General features: G+C 37.6%; 2 protein-coding genes across 8 annotated transcripts in view; one reads left to right on the forward strand and one right to left on the reverse strand.

Moving 5' to 3' along the window:
• The window catches only part of LOC144197659 (protein ELFN1-like), a 50360-nt gene that overhangs the window by 14729 nt on the left and 13278 nt on the right, over nt 1–22353 (reverse strand). Inside the window, exon 2 of the mRNA XM_077718173.1 lies at nt 11883–11950. The gene's annotated coding sequence lies outside the window, so the exon portion shown is untranslated. The remainder of the gene's footprint in view (nt 1–11882; nt 11951–22353) is intronic.
• LOC144197658 (uncharacterized) overlaps nt 20668–22353 on the forward strand; it is a 32661-nt gene continuing 30975 nt past the window's right edge. For all 7 annotated transcript variants that reach the window (XM_077718167.1, XM_077718166.1, XM_077718170.1 and 4 more), the window contains exon 1: nt 20668–20727. The gene's annotated coding sequence lies outside the window, so the exon portion shown is untranslated. The remainder of the gene's footprint in view (nt 20728–22353) is intronic.

A 22353-nucleotide genomic window follows, 5' to 3' on the forward strand; every position in this document is an offset into this window, starting at 1 on the left:
CTGACCTCGTGCTTTACTACGATTTATTAAATAGGGGGAGCAGACACTTTATTTAGGGAAAACAGGGACATTTACCATTACTAACAAATTACAATGAAATAGTGTGTTAGATTATTGGTCATGACTTTATGTTGTCACTTTGTTTATTAGTTTGGTATCATTCAGTCTGTCTGTCAAATTGTTGATCATTTGGTTTTGGTCTTTGAGTCCTAGTCCCCTTAGTGTAATACTAACGTGTCAAAGTGGCGGCCCGGGGGCCAAATCTGGCCCGCCGCATCATTTTGTGTGGCCCAGGAAAGTAAATCATGAGTGCTGATTTTCTGTTTTAGGATCATATTAAAATGAAGAGTATTGATGTATATTAAATTTCCTGATTTTCCCCATTTTAAATCAATAATTGTCATTTTTAATCCTTTTTTTCTGTTTTTAGTTCAAAAATTATTTTGTGAAATCTAAAAATATATTTAAAAAAGATAAAATAAACATTGTTTTAGATCTATAAGAAACGTAATATTCAGGGCTTTTAATCCAGTTCTTTTAATCCATTTATTAAAAGTCCAAATTCATCTAAAATGGTCCAACCCAGATGAAATCGAGTTGACGGTCTAATATGTTTGTTATTATACACGTGTCTATCCATCAACATTTTTTCTACTCTTATGTCAACAAGGTATTGCAGATGTGAGGAGAAAAAGACATGATGCTAATTTCTGACCGTTGATCTGCCTGAAAAAGGCTAATCTGTGCTTTCAGAATCATCAAACCAATTGAAATCCAAAACTAAACCATTAGTGTGTTTGTTTTCCGTATTGTCACCCTATTATTTGAAGGACTCGCAGTGTAAACATGGACACAAACACACACAGGCAGGCGCTCTGGCAACATGCGCCATCTGTTGAGCTGGCTGTGTTGGGCAGTTAGACTGCAGATGGAACTTTGTGATTCATTTGTTTGTCCTCTGTGATATTTTGTGTGTAACCTCTGTGAACAGCAAGCTGGCCAGCCTGTTATTGCAGCCAAGTGAAAATTGCACAATGCTTTTGTTTCTATTGACATTTTTTTAGGTTGGTTTTTTGGTTAATTGGTCTGTTTGTAGGTCAGTCAGTGGCTTAAATGGAAGGTCCGTTATTCAGTTCGTGTTAAACGGTTCTTTGTGTTATGGCATTTTAGTTTGTGATTAAGCTGGTTGTTTGTTCAGTTGGTAACTGTTCATTGCTCAAGGCTCACTGGTATGTTGGTCTTATCCGAACCCAACGGTTTGTGACCGGACGTTTGGTCGCCGGTCTTTTGGTCGCCGGTCAAATGTACTTAGATATTATTAAACAGTACTTAGATATTAAACATTACTTGGATGTTAAACAGTACTTAGATATTAAACATTACTTAGATATTAAACAGTACTTGGATATTAAACAGTACTTAGATATTAAACAGTACTTGCATATTAAACAGTACTTGCATATTAAACAGTACTTGCATATTAAACAGTACTTGGATATTAAACAGTACTTGGATATTAAACTCTCTCACTTAGATATTAAACTCTCTCACTTAGATATTAAACTCTCTCACTTAGATATTAAACAGTACTTCGATATTAAACAGTACTTCGATATTAAACAGTACTTCGATATTGAACTCTCTTTCTCTTGGATATTGAACTCTCTCTCTTAGATATTAAACTCTCACGTCATGTTAAACCCTCTGGAAGATTTTTCAACGCACCTTCAGTATCCTATCCAGGACAAATATTGCTAAGATTTTTTGTTTTTACATCCTGCAGAAGGTACTGTAATATATTTCCTCAGGCTCTTTTAATTAGCACCATGGAGCTGCTTTTTTTATGTTGTCACGCAAACTCCAAATATAAGTCTCTGGCGTTTGGTGCATTTATTTAGTAAAATGTTAAATTTTTTTAATGAGTGGTCTTTTTGAATACAAAGGGTCAGGGTAATGCTTTCCACTTGTTTGGAGTTGACATGTTGGCACGCACTTGTAATGAGGAACGTCATGTGGATTAAAAAGTGCTCAGAGCATTGACTTAATCTTCATCATCATCATAGAGCAGAAAATAGGTCCTGCACTGTCAGCATCCTCTATGTTATCACTATGTTCTACCATTATTACACGGAGACAAAAGATTCTCCCTCATCACTCTTTGTCCACTTGCTCCTCTCTTGGTGGTGTTTATTTGGAATTAAACTCAGGAATTGTGACGCTAATAAGCTAATTATGGACTGGTTGTTGGTTTTAACTCGTCAGAAAGACAGGTTAGACCTCATATTGTTGTAAATAGATGTTTATTCTTTTTTTATTGTTCACTCCTTCACTTTTTTTCATAATGATCCTCGTCATTCCCTTTAAGTTTTTAGTCCATGATTGATTGATTTTTATGAAATTTATTTTGTATTCCAAAATTTTAGAACCCTGTGACTTTCACAGATTTGTTTTTTTGTAGTGTTTGAGGCTAAAGGTGGTTAGTTAACTTAGTGCTAGTATTATTAAGGTAAATAATATCCAATATAAAATTGACCAATATATATTTAATGTAAAAATACTCATTTAAAAGAAGTGCAAAATAAAATAAAAATACAATAACAGTGCCTTAAAAAGACGGAAGAAATTTCTATTTATACAAAAAAGAGCAAGATTCATTAAAACCTGCTATTCTTTGATTGTCTCGTCTAAACCTTAATGACATTAATGTTAAAGGTCAGTGTAAGATTGTGAATTAAACACGTATCAAATTCTTGAGTGAAATGCACAGACACTTCTCTGTCAAAAATAGTCTTGATCGCAACATCTATCTCTGATTCACGTCTAAAAGATGAAAATCAGCAAGCACAAACACACATTTCACAAACGGGCGCATACACACCTCACTATCTGCCTTTTCTATCTCCACATACAAATTGAATCAGCAGCCCCGACAGAATGAGAGGACGAGGAGGACGAATAAAAATCACCTCATTATTCACACCCGTGCGCGAGCACGCACGCAAGGGGCAACGGAGGAGTCATTTGATGCTTAAATGCTTGCAGACATGGTCGGCCTGGAGTCCCACGTTTGGTGGCAAAGTGATGATGGGAAGGATGATGATGATGATGATGAAGAGGATGACGATAACAATGATCAAAGTCAAGAGTAATGGAGGTCAGTGTGACAACTGGGAATGGAAATGTGAATGGTCATCAGTAGCTGTCCATAGAGTCGAACATTTGGGTCCTGTAAATACTTTTTTGATTGCCCCCTTTGTTGAAGTGATAGATTAGGGGTTGCCCAAGGTAGGGGCTGTGGGCCAAATGCAATTTCTGCCCAGTATTTATTGGCCCAGAGCAAATGATGACAATATCATTAAAAATGGCCCGCACAAGATGCTTAAACTGTGCAATGCGATTGGCTAGAATTTTTTTTTTAAACTTTAAAAATGTTTTTTTTCTGTAGTTATCAATTAAACGTGCAATTATTAATCCTTTTGATTTTTTTCCGTCTGTTGTCATCATACACAGCTGCGTATAACAAAATTGGTGGTACTACTCCACAAAGTGAGTTTCCCAATAAAAAAAACCATAAATAAGTAATATAAAAATATAAAAAGTCACATCCCGGCAAGATAAAGTCTAAAATATTGCACAATCTTAGGATATTGCACATTGTTATTGCACACTCCGAAGTTATTGCATAGAAGGGACTCTGTGTCGTGCTAACGAAAGTTCAGAGTCTGGATGGTTGTGGGAAAAACTGTCCTAAATCTATTTGTCCGTACTTTGTGAAGAAAATAGAAAATGTAAATTATTTAATGATTAATTACTTAATCATATGGAGCCAAGAAGTCATTTTGTGTGCAGAGTGGTTCCAAGATGGAGGAATGTACTATATAGCAGCTAATTTTCTCCCCAAAATGTTGTATAAACATTTTATTTGGAAGAAAAACTCACAGATTTAAAACTTTGAAAGGCATGTTTTCAGCTTTTGGAAGACAAATATAAAGAAAAGAAATGTAAAGAAATTGTGGTAGCATTTCTTGTTATCGCCATTCTGTCGTCCATCTGAATATGGTCTGTTGCAAAAGTAACTTGACTAACTTTTTGGAAGCCAAAGCATCTGGTGGCATTTGGCGACGTCGAAATTGGTTTTCCACAAGCCATCTGTGTGTGTTCTTTCCAAATTAAACATCTCACTTCACAGCCATACACAAAATGTGAAATTTATTTGAAATGCAGAGAGAACAGACATCCTTTAATTGCTTTGTCACTTCTGCCAAGGACGTGACATTGGCCGTTTGATTTTGAGGGGAAAAACACCAGAAAAAAATGGAACCTCATCAAAGTAGCATTTAAATCAATGATATGAGATTTTTCAGTAAAAATTCACTTCGATGACAATTTAATGCGATAAGAATAATTCCAACGCACTCTGAATCAGATTTAATGCAATTTTCTGTGGAAAAATTTACTCAAATTGTGATAACAGCCAGGAGAGAGAAAAAAACAATTCCTCTGTTTTCAACAAGATATTAACTCCTACTATAATAACGTGCAATTCTAATTAATAAAATCATGATGCAAAAGCTACAGTCAAATCTATGACTTGTCTTCCAATATCATACAATGAAATAAAATGTAATAGTAAAGCCTATAGGATACACTCAGTAATTCATGAATCACCAATTGGTCACATCCCATAATCCAGATCTGACTTCAAACTGTAATTTTTGGAGGCAAAAAAAAGTATTACGAATTGAAAATATGGCATCATAACATAAGAAATGCAGTACTATACAGGAGGATGTAATTTGATTTGCTTAATGCGCCTATGCACGTACACGGTTGCCTTTTCACATGCAATAATTTATTTTATTTTAATTCATATTTTCCTTGTTCCGCTCCATCCTGATCTATTATTTATGGCTCTGTTTTAAAAAATGTAAAAGTGCGGAGGTCACTGACTCACTTTCAACCCTTGCTGGCCGTAAGCACTTCACTAAAACGCACATACACACGCACAAGTCTAGTATTATATTCAATGTCTCTATTGAAATTCCATAAAAAATCCTTCAGTCAAGTTTGAACTTATAGAAATATAATCAAAATGTTCCCCTCATTATTACTTGTTTCCCAACTACTTTAAGGTAACCATATGATTTTAAAGTTTCATTTCACAATTTCCCAAGTCTTGATTGGACTTTTTTCTGGTACCTTTTTTTCTAGCTGGTAAATAAGAAATGAAGGAAGTGCTCAAAGCGCCTGCAACGAAATGCTAAAAATACGAAAACATGCATATATCGTGGATAACTAAAAGTGACCCTGTAGAGACGATGCATGCATGGAAAAGTGCCACTAAGTATTCAATTGCAAAAGACTTGACCTCTTTGTTGATACCAGAAAACTGAAGAACCCTTCAGAACGACTCAACAGTTTTTCAAAACATCTTCCCATTCAAACATTCATATCGATGTTTTTACTTCCATTCAAGACCCTGTGTAGTCCTCAAGAATATTTAGCAGATAGTCGAAGATTCAAACCCTCAGTCACTAGCCAACCTCCCCTAACACTGTTCCACAGCTCCCAACTGAATCCCTTCTTGAGTCCATTCAGCTGAGTTGATCATTTGGTTCTGCAGTGTTTTTAGCTATGTAAAGTACAGTGAATAATTTTCCTGTTGTTTCTGCTGAGATGGCTAACTTTTTAGTTGGAGTTTAAGTTACCTGAGTCCTTGGAGTCCAATAAGGATGTAGAATTCACATTTATGCACATTTACACTTTTAAAACATACAGCAGCTGACCTTTTTCTACAAGAATCCACCATTGCCTGCCATGTTGTGACCACTTAACACCCTCACACACGCGTGGGTGTAAGTGTTACCTAACTGACATTCAGCCATGGTCGTGCTGCCACGACCACTCACTGCACTTCCACCCTAGGCGGTCCCTGCGTCCACTCGGGCGCCGTCAACCCCCTGCTGAACCCCCACACTCTCCATTGCTGTAGTATATACAGTATCCATTTATAAGTATAATTTTTTGTACCTTTTCCTTGTCCTTTTACAGAGAAAAAATATATAAAAATATGGTATTTTTCAGGCTCGCACCTGAGTATAAGTCGCACTAGCCAATGAATACACAATGAAGATGATTCAGTATTCCACAGACCTATCATGCTGTTTTGTGAACACCATAAAGAATATAAAATCTACTAAAAAGTTTCCTAAATTGTCTTGAACCCATATTCATAAATTTCTGTGAATGCTACATATTTTCAAAAGATAACTTCTTGATTTTAGACACTATCAAAGTCAACAGCCCGCTATTTTTTAATTTATTTTTCTTTAATATTCAAGAATATTTTAAAGTGTTCAATGATGATACTTACATTTTGGGGAAGAGACTCTTTTGGATCTTCAATGAATGAACATTACGTTTACGTCTTATGTTTGCATACTTTTTGGAGAGGAAAATACGATTTTTTTTATCCAATGATTCACCAGCATTTGTCTGACACTACTGCCAGAGGCCTGCACTGTCTACTAGCTTTAGAAGATCACATGACTCACAGAGCAGGTGTAGAAAGGCCAAACGTACCCGTTAGCCTTTTATGCGGCCTTGATCAAATCACCCCACTTAATTTAAAATATCCTTCAGTGTAAAATCCAGGGATGAATGAAGATTAGAATAAAATGATCATCAAAACCTTGTTAACACTGGAAAAAATCCTTCTCCTTTAAAACACGACCTTTCACGATGTTTGCAGTTTTTAAATTTTTTATTTAATTTTTTTCAAATCAGGTTTGCTATACAATTTGTGCTGAAAGCAGTCAGAATATCCTTCCTCGGGCAATTGGACACATGACTCATCTCATTTGCAATACCCTCTGGCCAGTGTTCCCACACCTCCCATTTTCACATTTCGCCACCTGAGCCGACAGACAGCGATGGGTCGGCTTTCCAACTTAACGATAAGAGAGACCGGCTCGTGGTGACGTCAGCTAGGCCAGTTACACCATAGGCGATTGGCGGAGGGCTGGATTTACACGAGAGCGAGTAAAAGGATAGACGGATGCAGAGAAATCTGGGTCGGCAAAGTGCAGCTGCACTGGGGCGCTGAGACGCCAGGCCGGAAATCAGTTGAGCAGGCAGAATGGAAAGTGTTGAGAGAAGAAATGAAGGGGGTGAGGATAAGGGCGGGTGTATGCGTGTTATCATTTGTATTCCATCTCAGTTCTTCACTACCAAGACAAATGAGAATCAACATCAGTGGGGAAGTGTATTAGTTAAAACACAACGACCTCTTCTTCTGTTTCCTTGTCCTCTACGTTTTCTATCTCCTTTGCTTTACCAATATCCGCCATTTTTACAAATCACCTTAACCTTCACCTCTTGGCCTCCTGGCCCATACTAACTGAACAACCAACTTTTGATTGGTTGCCTTCGTTTTTTCCCTACGAATGATTGGTGACTAGTCTAAGGTTCCGTCTTTCTTTCAACCAAAGCTAATTTTGTTTGCCTTGTATTGTTGATTTTTGGCAGTCCTTTTTTGCTTGTTTAGTAGAACCTTTTTTGTCACTCCTCTTCTTTTTTTGTATTCTACATTTTTTTTCTTGGGGATTTATGCTTTCGAAAAATTGCATTTTACCTATAATTTCTTCTTTTGCCCATTTTTTTCTGATCTCATAGCGACCATTTCCCATCAAACTAATATTAGCTCTGACATAATTCAACTTTTTATTATGAAAATCTTTTTTCTTGAAAAATTAACACTTTCGGGTATAAAAACCCAAAGAAAGTCAGGTAAAACGTTCGTCTGCAGTCGTCTTTTGTTTAATTTTGAGCAGCTAATCAGACCTGTCATGAAACTTAATTTTCACAAAAATATGTTTTGGACAGTCATAGGGTTAAATCTCCTCCAAGCTTTGTTACTGCTTTGGGGTCCAACACATCTCCCATCCTATCACAGCCACCTTTTTCCGCTAAATTAACTTCCAGCTCACAATCAAGACACCATCATCTGCTCATCATATCTGCATAATCATGCCATCGCTAGCATTAATGTAGTCGCCCCACCCGATAGGTCGCCGCTCATGCTGTGATAAGATCTTGATGTATGCTAATCCAATCACTCTGACTTGGGCCTGAGTGGCAGACCGGCTACCTGTAGATAGGATGATGGCTGGTGCTGATGATGATCATCATTAACATGCGTACGCTTCGATGCTCGGATAAAGTGACTGAAGCAGGTTTTAAGTGAATCGGGAACGAGGCATGCTAAACATAAGAGCCAGAGCTGGCACGGTTGCCTCAAATAAACACTGTGCCACTTCAGATCTAATTCGCATCGCTTCCCTCAGCTCGTTTTCCTGCAAAATCGGCTCGTTTGCTGATTGTGACATAGCATCTGCAATCAAATAATAATATATCTACATAGTTGCGAAAGATTTGATGAATTATTTGGTATTTGTGTGTTTCTACTACTTGTATATTAATATTTTGGTCTCTAACTATGCAGAAGCATATGTTATACTTTTTTTTATTTTATTTTTTTACATTTTTTATAGCTGTGCATCTGTACGGTGCTCGGACGTTTGGTCGCCGGTCTTTTGGTCCCTTTTGGTTGCTGGTAAAATGGTGACAGAGTTTATTGTTGAAACCAGCTCTCAAAATTATATTCATGAGAGTTTGATATCTAAGAGAGAGTTCAATATCTAAGAGAGAGAGTTTAATATCTAAGTACTGTTTAATATCTAAGTACCTTTGACAGGCGACCAAAAGAGACCAAAAGACCGGCGACCAAACGTCCGGTCACGACCTGTACATGTCTTGATGATTTATTTTTTGAATACTCTGACAGCATTCCAACATTTAATTAGTGTGTGGAACTCTTAAAAAAATTATAGTGCTGAATCTATGCCTTCTCCTAAAAGACTTATTTTATTGGTTGATTTTTGTTTTTAAGTCAATTTATCGCAATTTAAACACAGTAATACGGATTTATCCTTGCTCTTCATACACTATAGCAAAGTGACAAACTGCCCCGCCGGTCTATTTACATGAGAATGTAGTCCATGTGCAATGTATCTGATCAAATAAGTGGAGTGACAACCACTGACACGTTTGTCGCATGGCGCCGTCTGTCGGATGCTGTCATCTCACATTTTCCCGATGTGGCAGTTGATGTCAATACATTGCCGGCACACCCAAAATAACTCTGGGAATATTCCCTGACTGTCTGCTAGATGACATTGTGATGTCAAGCAACATTTAGACTCATTCAAAAAGAGCCTTTTTATTATGGCATACAGAAACAACATGAATTATGATGAAGCCCCATCCTGTATATCTATTGGCAGGAGGCGGGGTACATCCTGAACTGGTTGCCAGCCAATTTCACGCTTTCTGTCCTTTTTTTGCGCATGCAGTAGTGTCCAGAATATGGTTTGCTACCATTTTTAAAATTCATTTTTTGTTTTTTATTGTGCCTTTTTAGATTCCAAGAAAGACAGCTTTTGCCAAGAAATGGAACTGAGCATTATTTACAGTAGAAGAAGCTTGAGAGAAAGAACAAGCTGTGTATGGCTAAAGGTAAGCTTTTTTCATAATTTCCTAACTTTATTATATCAACTTAAATATTTTTGTGCTATATTAAATGTTGGCAGTTTCGCTAATACTTTTCTTCTGTGCTCTATTTAATTATTAACTCACAAGACACATTTTTAATCACTTTTTTTTAGTAATTACCATGTGAACAACTGCTACAACATATTTGAGACACCACACTTGTTAGTCCTTCATGTCAATGTCATCTGCATAATTGTAAACTCTAAAAATATACATTTGCAATTAACTGGCGTGATTGCAACAAATTACACAGCATTTCCCCAAATCAGCTCATATTCCAAGCCCTATGTTTACATGTTAATTGAACAAATGTGCCATTGTTGTTATTTCTCGCCCTTGTGTCGTTATCATCCATACACTCTCCCACTCTTCTCATTTGAAAACAAATTGAGCACACACACACACAAAAAAACAAGCCCAGTGTCCAATTGTCTTTGCAGTATCTTATTTGTTCCGGGGGGCCGATAAGCAATCTAAAGTAAATGAAATGAGTGAGGAAGGGGGGAAAGAGGGAATGGGATAATGGCACTGCAGCAAAAACTCTGGGAAGGGGGGGGTTGAGGATATTCAAGACAACAAAACAACCAAAAAGTGTTGTTAAAGTTGAATTTAAAGTGCTGTGAAGAGATTGCATAAGTAGGTCAGCGAAGAGGAGGAGGAGGAGGAGATAGTCTTCAGATGGGGATTTGATAAATAGATCATTGTGGGCATGAAGCATCTTTCAGAGTCTCCTACAATCACCTCCCATGTACCCCAGTGCACCCCCACCGGTGCCATATAAACAGAATCTCTAACTCATCTGTTTACTGTAAATGAGTCTCGTCAAGAAGGCCATGAGATAGAGCGAGCAGCAGCTGTGTAGTGCTTCAACGCCGTCTTGTGTTTCCCTGCATCTTAATTTTCCACTTTTTGTTGACGTCTTTTTGTAGCCAAATTAGTCTCGGAGTGCATTTACCGGAGGATTGTAATGCCTCCTGGCTGAACTCCTAATGACGTAGCAGTATGAGGCAGAGAACTACAATAACAAAGTTATTGTATTAAGCAAGGCCCAGTGTTAAATTTACTGTACTAATATTTTTTTAAAGATAATATTACTAAGTACTGCGATTATTTGGTCATTTTGGTGTAGTCTGTTGGCTGGATTAGAAAACCCTGTTTGGATAAGACCCAAAAAAATGAATGGATTAAGTTTTTCCGTTAAAAGGCTGTAACAACGGCACTATGTACTAAGTGGAGATCTTGTACTTCTTTAGCACTTTGCACTGCTTTACTCCAAAGTAAAGAACATTACAACGATCTAAGCACATTGTTACAAAGGCATAGATTATGAGTGAGGAAACATGCAGGCCCCTTACAACCAACAAATTGGGGTGCATGGTTTTTCCCTAATGACTCTTTACTTGCGGGCTTCTTCAAACACCCAGCTCAGCGCGAGGGAGATCATCTGACGTTTGTTTTGTAATCTCCTCTCACTTCATCATGCTCCCTTTACGCCCTAAAATCGGTCGGTGACCAGGTGCTGCAGAACCCCTAGAAACTCCTCTAATTAATGCCCCTTGTAATGGTAGCATATGGCAGTTTTAGACCACAAAAACAGCTTATAACTCTATATAACAAAGTCACAATAACATACCTACCAATACTGTATTGTATTATATTGTACTCAGACAATTTATTGTGATAAATAGAAATGAGTAGTAGTATTTATTTAAAAATACAAAAACATGCATTTTTTTTTTAGAAGACTTAGACCAAAATGTTAGAAAAAAAGTCTAAATTGAAACATAAAAATAAACAAAAATGACTAAGTGCCATAAACTGTGACCAAAAAAATCAAATCCTTTAAATCTGGATAAACAAAGAGATTCTATTGTATTTTCGCATTGATTTATCAACTAAGCTTTTGTCCATCTTCATTGTAATTCAAATGTGAAAAGCTTACGGCATCATCAACAACGAACACGCCATGTTGAAACGTTGTCAGAAGCGCAGCAGGAATTAAGCCTAAATGACTTATTTCAAAGGCAACAAGTCAATTGTATTTGTCACAACATCAAGCGCGAGTTGAAATCATCTGGGAGGGAGGGAGGCAGACGCGTATTAATCCGCTCTAGCTTCATTGTTATTCTGCCACTTTATTAAAAAGGCCAATTTCAATTAAAGCCTGCACCTGTTACACTTTGATCAAAACTCTGTCACTCGCCAGAGATGCCATTTTATATAGTTTGCTTTTGCTGATCTCTGCTCCCGCACCTGTCCATTCACATTACCTGGCTCGTGTTTCACAGTCGCAAGTGACACTTCCTCACATCTCGTCTTTATTCCATCAGCAAAGCCTCTGAAAACACACAAAGCACATAAAACAATAGCAATCAAGGAATGCGCTCTGATATTTGCACTTTTAAATGGTGTCGAGGGAGCACCATGCGAGAATTTCAGAGTACTTCTAAAAGACTTTGCATACTGATAGGAAAAGTATGGTGGCTGAAATCAACAACTATTACCTGCAGTATGAGTTTTGACAGAATGGGATGCAAATGAACTGCCGATTCCAAACCCAAATATCCCTATGTATAAATTTATGAAGCAGCTTCCTTTTCCCATTGGCTAATGGACACATACCAAACTTTTTAAAAGAAATCTACTCTAGTTTACAAAGTGATAATAAACCTCGACTGGCTCCAGTTTTTTTAACTAGTTCTACAATGTCTTGTGTGTCTTATGTACTGCAACCAAGACATTACGGGATGAAATAAAGTTCTAACCTAACCTAACATAAAGACCACTACTTAATGAAATATTGTAACTACAGTATGTAACATGTAAAATGTTCATTGTCCTTTTACCACCAAGTTACTGTAATTTAATACAGAAACGTATTGTAAAACACACATTTAATACACTCTGAGAACACACCGGTACCAACTAATTAATAACAAACAAATGATCCCCATCTGAAAAGATAGGACAGTGCATAAGTTTGTGTATAAGTATGTGCCTTGTTAGGCTTGGATACTTTTATTTTATTATTCAGGGGAGGTCACTGTTGATGTCATTAGCTAAATAAAATGTGTGGATGCATTTTGTCTTCTAAGCTAGTGTTCAAACAGCCTGTCGGTGTCTTATGACTGCAAGGTTATTAAAAAAAACGTAACTTTTATGACTGCAGCATCCTACTGGGTTTTTATGAAGATCAACCTTCTCATAAATCAGACCCCGTGGCCTGTCTTGAGTTAAAGTGATCCTCCGGAGGGAATGGTGGAGAAAAACACTTTATTTCATTTTGATTTTTAGTAATAAGTGTGAAAAGAAGGACATTGCACAAGTCACTTTGACAGTTAAGGCAGTAAGAATTTATAGCTCACGATAAGTCACTAGATGGATGGTTGGTAGATAACGGTAAAAATAATCGCAGTCCAATATGATTAACCAGACAAATCCATGTTTTCAGTATGCAGTAATCCCTCGTTTATTGCGGAAGTTACATTCCAAGACTTTCCGCAATGTAGTGACAGTTCGTTTATGGTGTCTAGTCTTATTTAGATTTGTAAAACCCTCTCTGCACATTTATTTAAGTCGCCTATGACAATCCTGTTGACTATACCTTAACTAACAAGAACAATTGTGAAGTAATAACACATATTATTAACTAAGTTGGGACCTTATTCATATCCAAGGCTATCTTCTTTCAGTAGTGGACTATCTATCCATATAGCCAAAGCAGTTTCTATACGGACGATAACTTTATGACAAGATGTAACAACCCGTCTTACTAAAAGTAATGGAAGACATCTTCCTAATGTTAGCCTCATCCTAGAAAATGGTGGATTCATTGGCTCCAAAATAGTATGTTTTCCCATCCTTTGCTACATCGAGAACTTGCACTTTTTCGACGACTGTCATCATTATCCGTTAGTTTTTAGGCTTAGTAACATCCTTAGAAGAGGCAATGCATTTGTAAGGCATTGCAGAGGTTGATACAATCACAAAAAGGGAGATTTAACAAAGAAGACAGAGTAAAACAAGCAGCTTGTAGCAAGATAGGAAGATCAGATGGTTAGCCAGTAGGCTTGCCTAATGGTAGCTCGAAGGGAAATTACAAAGAGGCAGAAGTAACGAGGTAAACATGTCAGTTGGTCAATCTTTAATTTGCAGCGCAATATACATTACATTTCTCGAGAGACCCTGTTTTCATTGGGGTTTTTTTTCAAAGCAAGCGATGGAAATTGATTTTCGGATTATAATTCATTTTCTTATGTAACACCCTCTCCAAAAATACAGAGAAACGCTGATCTCCTAAATGCTTTTGTATATAAATAAAAACAGCAGAACATAATTAGCGTTGGGATTTTGGGCTGCATTTTTTAAAATGTTCTATTTTCTCACTGTGAATTTAACCCACCGTGAATTAAACCACAAGTCGAAGTAGTGGAACGTCCCCCCCGGAGGCTTTACGCAATAACTCACCCCCATGTTGTTGTTACAGTATGTTATGTTAAGACTCTTGTATTCAGCAACTCACCATTAAAACAAAGCCGACTGATTAAAAGAATTTGCATCAAAACACATTCTAATACATCCTTACACCTCACCCTTGCCGTTCAGGGAAGGTTTTATGGGTGTAGATGCACCAGGAATGTGGGTAATGTATGTCATTTGCACGGTTTAAAGAGTACCCCCCGCCATGTTCCCATAAAAGAGTCCTCACATCAAAGAAGGGATTTACATACATCTACACACAGTAGTGTATTATAGGGATTTCCCTGATCATATGCAAAAGATCAGGTTTTTTAAATATGTTTATTTGTTGCCACTGATAGTAATAGACATCCAATTTTTCCATTTTGTCTGGAAAGATTGGCACCGATTGTGTAATGGGTGCCAAAGTGTGCACCATGTGTGGCAGCACCATATTGTGAAATCCACAATAGCGTGCTCATACTATATGCAAACGGACACGTACTACTTCTTTTATTAATTATGAAAGTTCACTGTGTACACATCATTGAGATGTATGTAGCCTTGGGCTTTTGTGAATTACAGGTGGTTTTATGGGGATGTTTCACTAAATAACTTAGATGAGTGTGTATGAGGCACGTGTGCTTGCATGCCTTTTGATTCCAATGCTTTTTAGCCAGCCAATTAAACGACAGCTACAGGAAGTTAGCCTTCTGTTACTAGCCAATCAATGATCTTAAAACTAACTAATCAACCCATTAAGATTCTATTATCGGCTCTCCATCTCTCAGACTTCAACTTTTTAATGCATTGTGCTGTTGTGTTCATTTTTTTCTGTCGTAATTTTTACTCTTAATTAATGCTGCATTGTTTTCTTGACATCTTTTACTAAGATGCTCAATTGCTACTCGTCAAAAGGGGAGTTCAATAGGGAAAAAATCCATCTCAACTTAGTTTTTGTTCAAAATATTAAGTTTTTTTGAATTTATTTCTTCTAATGGACATTATTGTGCATTATGTTATAATGTAAGTAGTAAGTTCTAAGTTTATGACAATTGGGTTGACTTGGTAGACTTTTGACTTGATTAATGCAACTGATTTAGTCATCTACACAGTTCAAGCTACATTTTTTAGTTTCTTAATAGAACCCTATTTAAGAAAATATGTGACCAGTAATCTGCCATTCCAATTTTTTTAACCCCCTCAATGAATTTTTTGGGTGAAGAATACCACAAAGATGAGAAATTGTTCGCAGCCAGCAAAAAAAAAGAAAAAAGCAAGACGTGGGAGTCAGCAGTGAAAGAAAGACAGAGCTAGCAAAGAAACGAGGAACGAGAAAGAAGAGGGAAGCTTAAAACCTGAGCCATAAATAAAAAGCCCTTATGAATACGTTGCAATGAAAAGGATGAAAGAAAAGATATATCATTTATGCTTACACAAAAGCGGGGAAGGACGAGGGTAAGAAGACTTGAGGAAGACAAGGCTGATACCCAACACCTGCTCCAAGATAAACTGAAGGATGTGTTGTCACGGCAACGATAACAAAAGAAATGCTTTGTTGTTATGCCTAAGTTTTCTGTCACAAAACTGCAAGAGAATAATGGAAATCAAATTGACGCCTTCATAAGAAATCTTGTCAAGTATACGTGCCATATTGGAAACTTTGTCTAGTTCCATATATAAGTCCCTAAAAGACACATTTACTTGTCTTATTACCATACACAAAAATCTAACCAATTCTTGTCTTGATCGACACTGAGGCTGTGAAGCTGCTCTGTCAAAACTCTGGAAAGATGAAGACCATCTTCTCTGGGCGACTGTCGCCTTTGGCGTCTTAGATGTGGGTCTGAATTAACTTGTTTCTTTCCACTCTCGTCTTGTCAAGTTCTCGAGTGAAACAGATATATCTTTTGGGAGTTTGGTGCAGAAGACAGTCTCTTCCACAGCCAATTTTTTGCCTTAAATACCCAATAATTTGGACAATAGACTTAAGATTGAACCCATGGATGTACGGCTTCACAAAACCACCAAAAAGTCCAATCTATCTTGACTGGGAGTGGCAAATGAACCCATTTTTCCACTCGGTCCTTCTACAACTGGAGCTAGAACGATAATGCCAAGAGAGCACAGCATCTTGGGACTTAATTTTCTCATGCGGAAAATCTGCTTCAATCAGCCGTAATGGATACCGGGAGCACATATTCACTGCAAAAGCAAATATGACATAAAACAACAAAGACAGACAAACGGCATGGCAATTTGAAAATGACAAAAAACAGCTAGTTTATTACGCAAGTCCCTCAATGAATGTGTGTGTATGTGTGTGTAGATGTGCACTGCATTGCGTTGAGGCTGTAGAACACTTCGTTACATCTGCCTTAATTGAACTGCACTCAAGCATAAATTAGTCCACCACATGCCAGCGCTGCATTTTCTTCTTTTCTGCGTATGTGTGTGTGTATATCTGTAGAGGTTTGTGTGTTTTAGGGCTGCCTACACACACACAAAAGGTGAACAAATCACCAAAAGCTATTTTTACGACTTTTTCAAAACACTTCTCAGAATTAGTTTGCACAAGCCAGCTTTTTCTGTCTATTCTTATTCATTGGCATCTTAGCATAATTATGACTTATCTCTCAGAATTTTCTTTTGTTCAATTATTTCATTTCAAATTAGATATTTATATCGAAAAAATTTACTTAGTCTATATTGGTTCCTTTAAGTATGAAAGCTAATGAATTATTTCATATTGTTCCATGTTTTGAAGGGAAATAGTGGTTGCAATACTTAAAAGTAAAACAAGTTAAAGTAGAAATATTGATTTGTTGAAACACAATTTGACATTATATTAGTTTCAGGTTACTTTGACTATCAAGCTTGCTTTTAACTTTTTGTGAATTTCTTACCTAATGATGATCTCACTTTTTTACTCATGTAAATGCAAAAAAAAGCTCTTTACTTCAGAAGCTATTAATTCCAATCACAAGGCCATGCTATCATTTTTTTTCCTATATGCATTCGTCAAACATGTCATTATTTAGTTCCAGCAGTTATTTATAATCTCATTTTTTCATTTACCCATCTTAAAACATGCTATAAAGCTCTCAGTAGTGTATTTTCAGTTAGTTCTATTCCTCTTGTAGAATTTTTTTTCTGTACATTTCCAACGATTTATATAATCCCATACTTTATTTTTTAATTTTAGGAGTTTAGCACCATCCTTTCTCTTCTTAGAGGCATAATTAAACATTTAACCTCTCGCGAGGACCTTTTCCCTGGTTGGTTAGTTTGTCTCATCTTGGTTCTCTGAGAAACTAGTTAATAAGTTCAGGAGAGGTCACTCACTGGCTGCTTGAGAAGAAAATTCTTCTACATGGCAGACTACTCATTAGCAAACTGCCTAATGTAATGTGCAGGCGGGTCAGATGTCACATTGTCATGGCTTGCCGCTCTGGTCAGTCATAGGAATTTTAAAGGTGGTCACCGTTTCAAATCTCTGCAAACCCATTTCACACTTTTCTAGATATTAGCCAGAAAAAAATCATTGTAATTGTAGCCAAGACATTCTGTTCCTAGGTTGGTTGTCAAGAACTGAACTATAGTGAAAAACTGAATTTCTACCTAATACAGTAGACAGGATTTTGCTTCATTTTAGTCTTTTTCGTCCCTTTTTACGGCATTTTCCCGCCTTGTAACATCAAGAATTTCTCTCGTGCAGCCAAAAGTTTTCAAAATTTAAACCTGGCAGTTGTTATGCACCATTCCGTCACTAAAACGCTATTTTGCTATTGGTTGGCATCACTAAAATGGACAAACATTGGCCGAAATCCCTCCCACAATGCACTCTCTTTTTGTTTATCACTTTTTTGCTTCCGAATCATGTTTTATTCATACCTAAATTCTATAACAATTTCTATTGCTCCTCCTACAATGATTTCATCTTATGATCGCAACTCCGGAATCGATTAATTTCGGAACTTGGGGGTCTACTGTACTGGGAAAAAATCAAATTCTAGGGTTCAAATCCGCCATCACCTTATCAAAACCAGTGTCTGAAAGCACAGTCTTGACACAAGTAAGTTTTTTCCGATTCTTCATTGAGCGAAAAAGCTGGTATCTGCTAAAACGAATTCTAAATTCAAGCCAGAGTACTTAAAGATGCGAATCCCAGGGAATGGAAATGAGAATCCCCGCAGCAATGGCACCATTTAGCGACGTTCTCGGTAGGCGTCCGAGGAGGCGCGAGCCTACCTTTCAGCCTGTGGCGATGCATTAAATATGTAAAGTCATTTGGCCCGACATTCCAGAGTGGCAGCTTGGCGAGCGAGTGGCTGATTTTCAACTTGCTCATATAGAAGAAGAAGAGGCAAGATCTAGCTCCTCACTGGACATTTCCAGTCAATCTTGATAAACTTCAGGTAGTAACAACAGGCCCACTCTGCCGCGACAAAATAAATGGACTCCCTTTTATGAATTATTCATAGCCCGCCTCGTTAGCTTTCCGCTTTGAATTGACGCAAAAGATGGGGAAAAACATCCGCTACTTAACACATTCCTGGTGAAAAAGGGTGCTCAACACGGCAGAAAATTACAGTACAAAAAAATAAGCTGCAGGAATTTGTCTTAATGCGTTTTTATTGGTTTCATAAATTGAAAGGAGCGCAGTCTATTTCAAGGGTTCTCATCAGTAGCATTGGAGCAGCAGTACTCTTTAAACATTTCATTAAACCATGACCAATTGTTTTTCTAAGTTGAATGGATTTTTTTTCATATATATGTATACTAGAAGTCTATTTAAATGATAGCTCTCCAGTCTCTGCCAATGGTTCTCGTAAAGCCTCATAACATTCACCCACATTTCCCAATTCTGTTTTATTTTTAAAACAAAGTTATCATAACCTTTGTGGATTATTTTCAAATCAGGAAAAAAATAGAACAGACTATGTAAAGTTTTCATGAATGCCTTAGCAGTAACAATTGTCATATTTTCTCTCAAAACATAAATATTTTTTAACCAATCTGGAAAATTTAACAGATTTCATAACACGTTTCCAGAACAAACCTGTATATCCATATTAGTTAAAAAATAATATCTCATCTTATTTTCTCTCTCTACAAACCTTATTTTTTAACCAATGTGGAAAATTATAAACAGATTTCATAACCTGTTTCCAGAACAAACCTGTAAATGCATGCTAATTAAAAACTATCTTATCTTATTTTCTCTCTCTACAAACCTTATTTTTAACCAATCTGTAAAATGATTACCAGATTTCATAACACGTTTTTAGAACAGACCTATATATCCATATTAATTAAAAACAATATCTTATATAGCAATAACTTTCTCCAGCACTACAATCTGTTTCAATAAATCTCCCCCTCAGCTCATGCAGTATACAGAGAATAAAACATAATGACATTTGTTCTCATACTGCAACTGCTAGAGTCAAAATCCAAAAAGAGGAAATCCTTGGCAGAGTATAGCTTAGGGACTCGGATAAGAATGTTTAGAATCCAGAGAAGAACTTTTTTATTTTCAAAGAAATTCCTTTTTTTTTCCCCGCAACAAGCAAACCATCTGAAATCTTTGTTTCTGCTCAGCAAAACCACAGGGGGAGGAAAGACGCCACGCACGTTTAATCAGGTAGATGTCACGCTCCGAGCGTCATCCGGGGAACACTCCGCCATCTATTTTTCATGCCATTCCCGTCTTGACGGGCACGAGAATGAAGGTAGAGATTGGGGAGTGGGGAAAAGAAACAAGGAATTTTAAAAAGCAGCAACAACAAAGCAATCGAGGGGAGATCGCAAGTGCTGCCCCGAGGCTTGAAATGTGTTCAGCCAACATTGTATGTGCAGTTATCCAACCACACTGTAAGTTGTTCTGTCCCAACTTTCACCCTGACTACGCCCGAATCACCGTCTTGATAAAAATAACTCAAGTCCAGAAGCGCTTCACTGACACGTTCCATTGATATAGGTGGAAGGGTAGACAGAAACGAGAATTTATCTTTACAGCCCAGCTTTTGCTTCGAAATAAATTGTGCTTTGCTAGGAAAACAAGGAAATTAAACATACTTGTTGAGCAGAATTCAAATTTTCGGTACCCATAGGTGATCTTAATCAGGGTAGAATTCACTAACTCAGGTACTCGAAGGGTCTGGTTTCCAGCTTTTGCTTCAAATTTGGCTTTGCTAGCAAAACCAAGGAAATTTAACACATTTGTTGGGCAGAATTCTAATTTTCGGTACCCACTGGTGATCTTATTCAGGGTAGAGTTCACCAATTCGGGTACTTGAAGGCACCAGGTCTGGTTTCCAGATTTTGCTTCAAAGTAAATGGCGCTTTGCTAGCAAAACCAAGGAAATTAAACACTTATTGGGCAGAATTCTAATTTTCAATGCACATTGGTGATTGTACTAGGGCATATTTCACCAACTCAGGTACTCGAAGGAACCAATCAGGTTTGGTTTCCACATTACCCTCCTCAAACTCACCTAAATCCAATTATGAACTTATGAGCGATCAGTAGAAGCCCGATAATAATCCTGGTTATTTTTTTCAGGTATGTTGGAGAAGGGAGATATGCAAAACGGACTGGAGTGGGTGACCCCTGTTCTCGGGACTCAGCTGGGATGGGCTCCAACATCGCATGTAAGTTATCCACTTATTTTCACATAAACTTAGGTAGTATGGCTCTCCAGATTGAAATGAAAATCGTTGAGTTTAGAAAGATGGACACATCGCCGCAAAAGGGAGTGACAGCGCGCTATTTCCAAGTCTCGTTGACTGACGGCTATATCGCGGCATACAGACCGATGGCGGCTGCCAAGATGCTGTAGGCAAGCTGCACGATAGGGCGTGGACGCGAACATTAGCATTTTTTGGTCTTCCCGGAGGCCTCATTCATCACAGGTGACATCACTCCAACTGTCGTCGTCCCTGTCGTTATCGCACGTGCAAGGACAGCTGTCGCGGTGACGTGGGTAAAAATTTGGCAGAGTGTCACCCCCAAGGGGAAGAGATGAGAGAGCTTCGGGCATCTGGTAATTAAGACCTCCCCATCACTTGTGGCTGTGAAAATTAGCTCTTCATTTTAACTGGTCTACCTGTCGTTTCAAGGCAGAATTTGAAGGGCTTTATTGTAACTTCTCTGTAACTTTACCATTAGAAAGCAAGACCATCCTGTCTTATTCATTCATCATACAGTAGCCAACCTCAAATTTCTGACCACTTTGTGGCCATCTGATGACTGAGCCTATCAGTGACAGAGGGGTGTAGTGGTAGTGGTAGTAGTTGTTGTAGTGGTAGTGGTAGTAGTTGTTGTAGTGGTAGTGGTAGTAGTTGTGGTAGTGGTAGTGGTAGTAGTTGTTGTAGTGGTAGTAGTTGTTGTAGTGGTAGTAGTTGTTGTAGTGGTAGTAGTTGTTGTAGTGGTAGTAGTTGTTGTAGTGGTAGTAGTTGTTGTAGTGGTAGTAGTTGTTGTAGTGGTAGTAGTTGTTGTAGTGGTAGTAGTTGTTGTAGTGGTAGTTGTTGTTGTTGTTGTAGTGGTAGTGGTAGTAGTTGTTGTTGTTGTTGTTGCAGTGGTAGTAGTTGTTGTTGTTGTAGTGGTAGTGGTAGTAGTTGTTGTTGTTGTAGTGGTAGTGGTAGTAGTTGTTGTTGTTGTAGTGGTAGTGGTAGTAGTTGTTGTTGTTGTAGTGGTCGTCGTAGTAGTTGTTGTTGTTGTAGTGGTCGTCGTAGTAGTTGTTGTTGTTGTAGTAGTAGTTGTAGTAGTAGTAGTAGTGGGTTGTGTTATACATCCATGATTAGATAGAGCTGTATTAGTAGTAATCGTAGTAATTGTTAGGGGTTGTGTTTTGAATCTGCTATATGGAGCTGTATTAGTAGTAATCGTAGTAATTGTTAGGGGTTGTGTTTTGAATCTGCTATATGGAGCTGTATTAGTAGTAATCGTAGTAAGTGTTAGGGGTTGTGTTTTGAATCTGCTATATGGAGCTGTATTAGTAGTAATCGTAGTAATTGTTAGGGGTTGTGTTTTGAATCTGCTATATGAAGCTGTAGTAGTAGTGGCTAGGAGTTTTTATACGTCCACTAGCAGAGCTGTGCTAGAGAATTTTATACAATGATTAACCAATATTGATCCATATATAAGGCGCTTTTGAGAAAATTGAAATTTCCAGTTGTGCCTTCTAGTGCAGAAAATACGGTATTTGTTTGAATATTATGGCAGAATGCAAACACTACTTCCAGGGCATCCGTTACACTGCCACCCTGGCATGGGCG

Source organism: Stigmatopora nigra, chromosome 6 (assembly GCF_051989575.1).
Source record: "Stigmatopora nigra isolate UIUO_SnigA chromosome 6, RoL_Snig_1.1, whole genome shotgun sequence".
NCBI classification, from domain to species: domain Eukaryota; kingdom Metazoa; phylum Chordata; class Actinopteri; order Syngnathiformes; family Syngnathidae; genus Stigmatopora; species Stigmatopora nigra.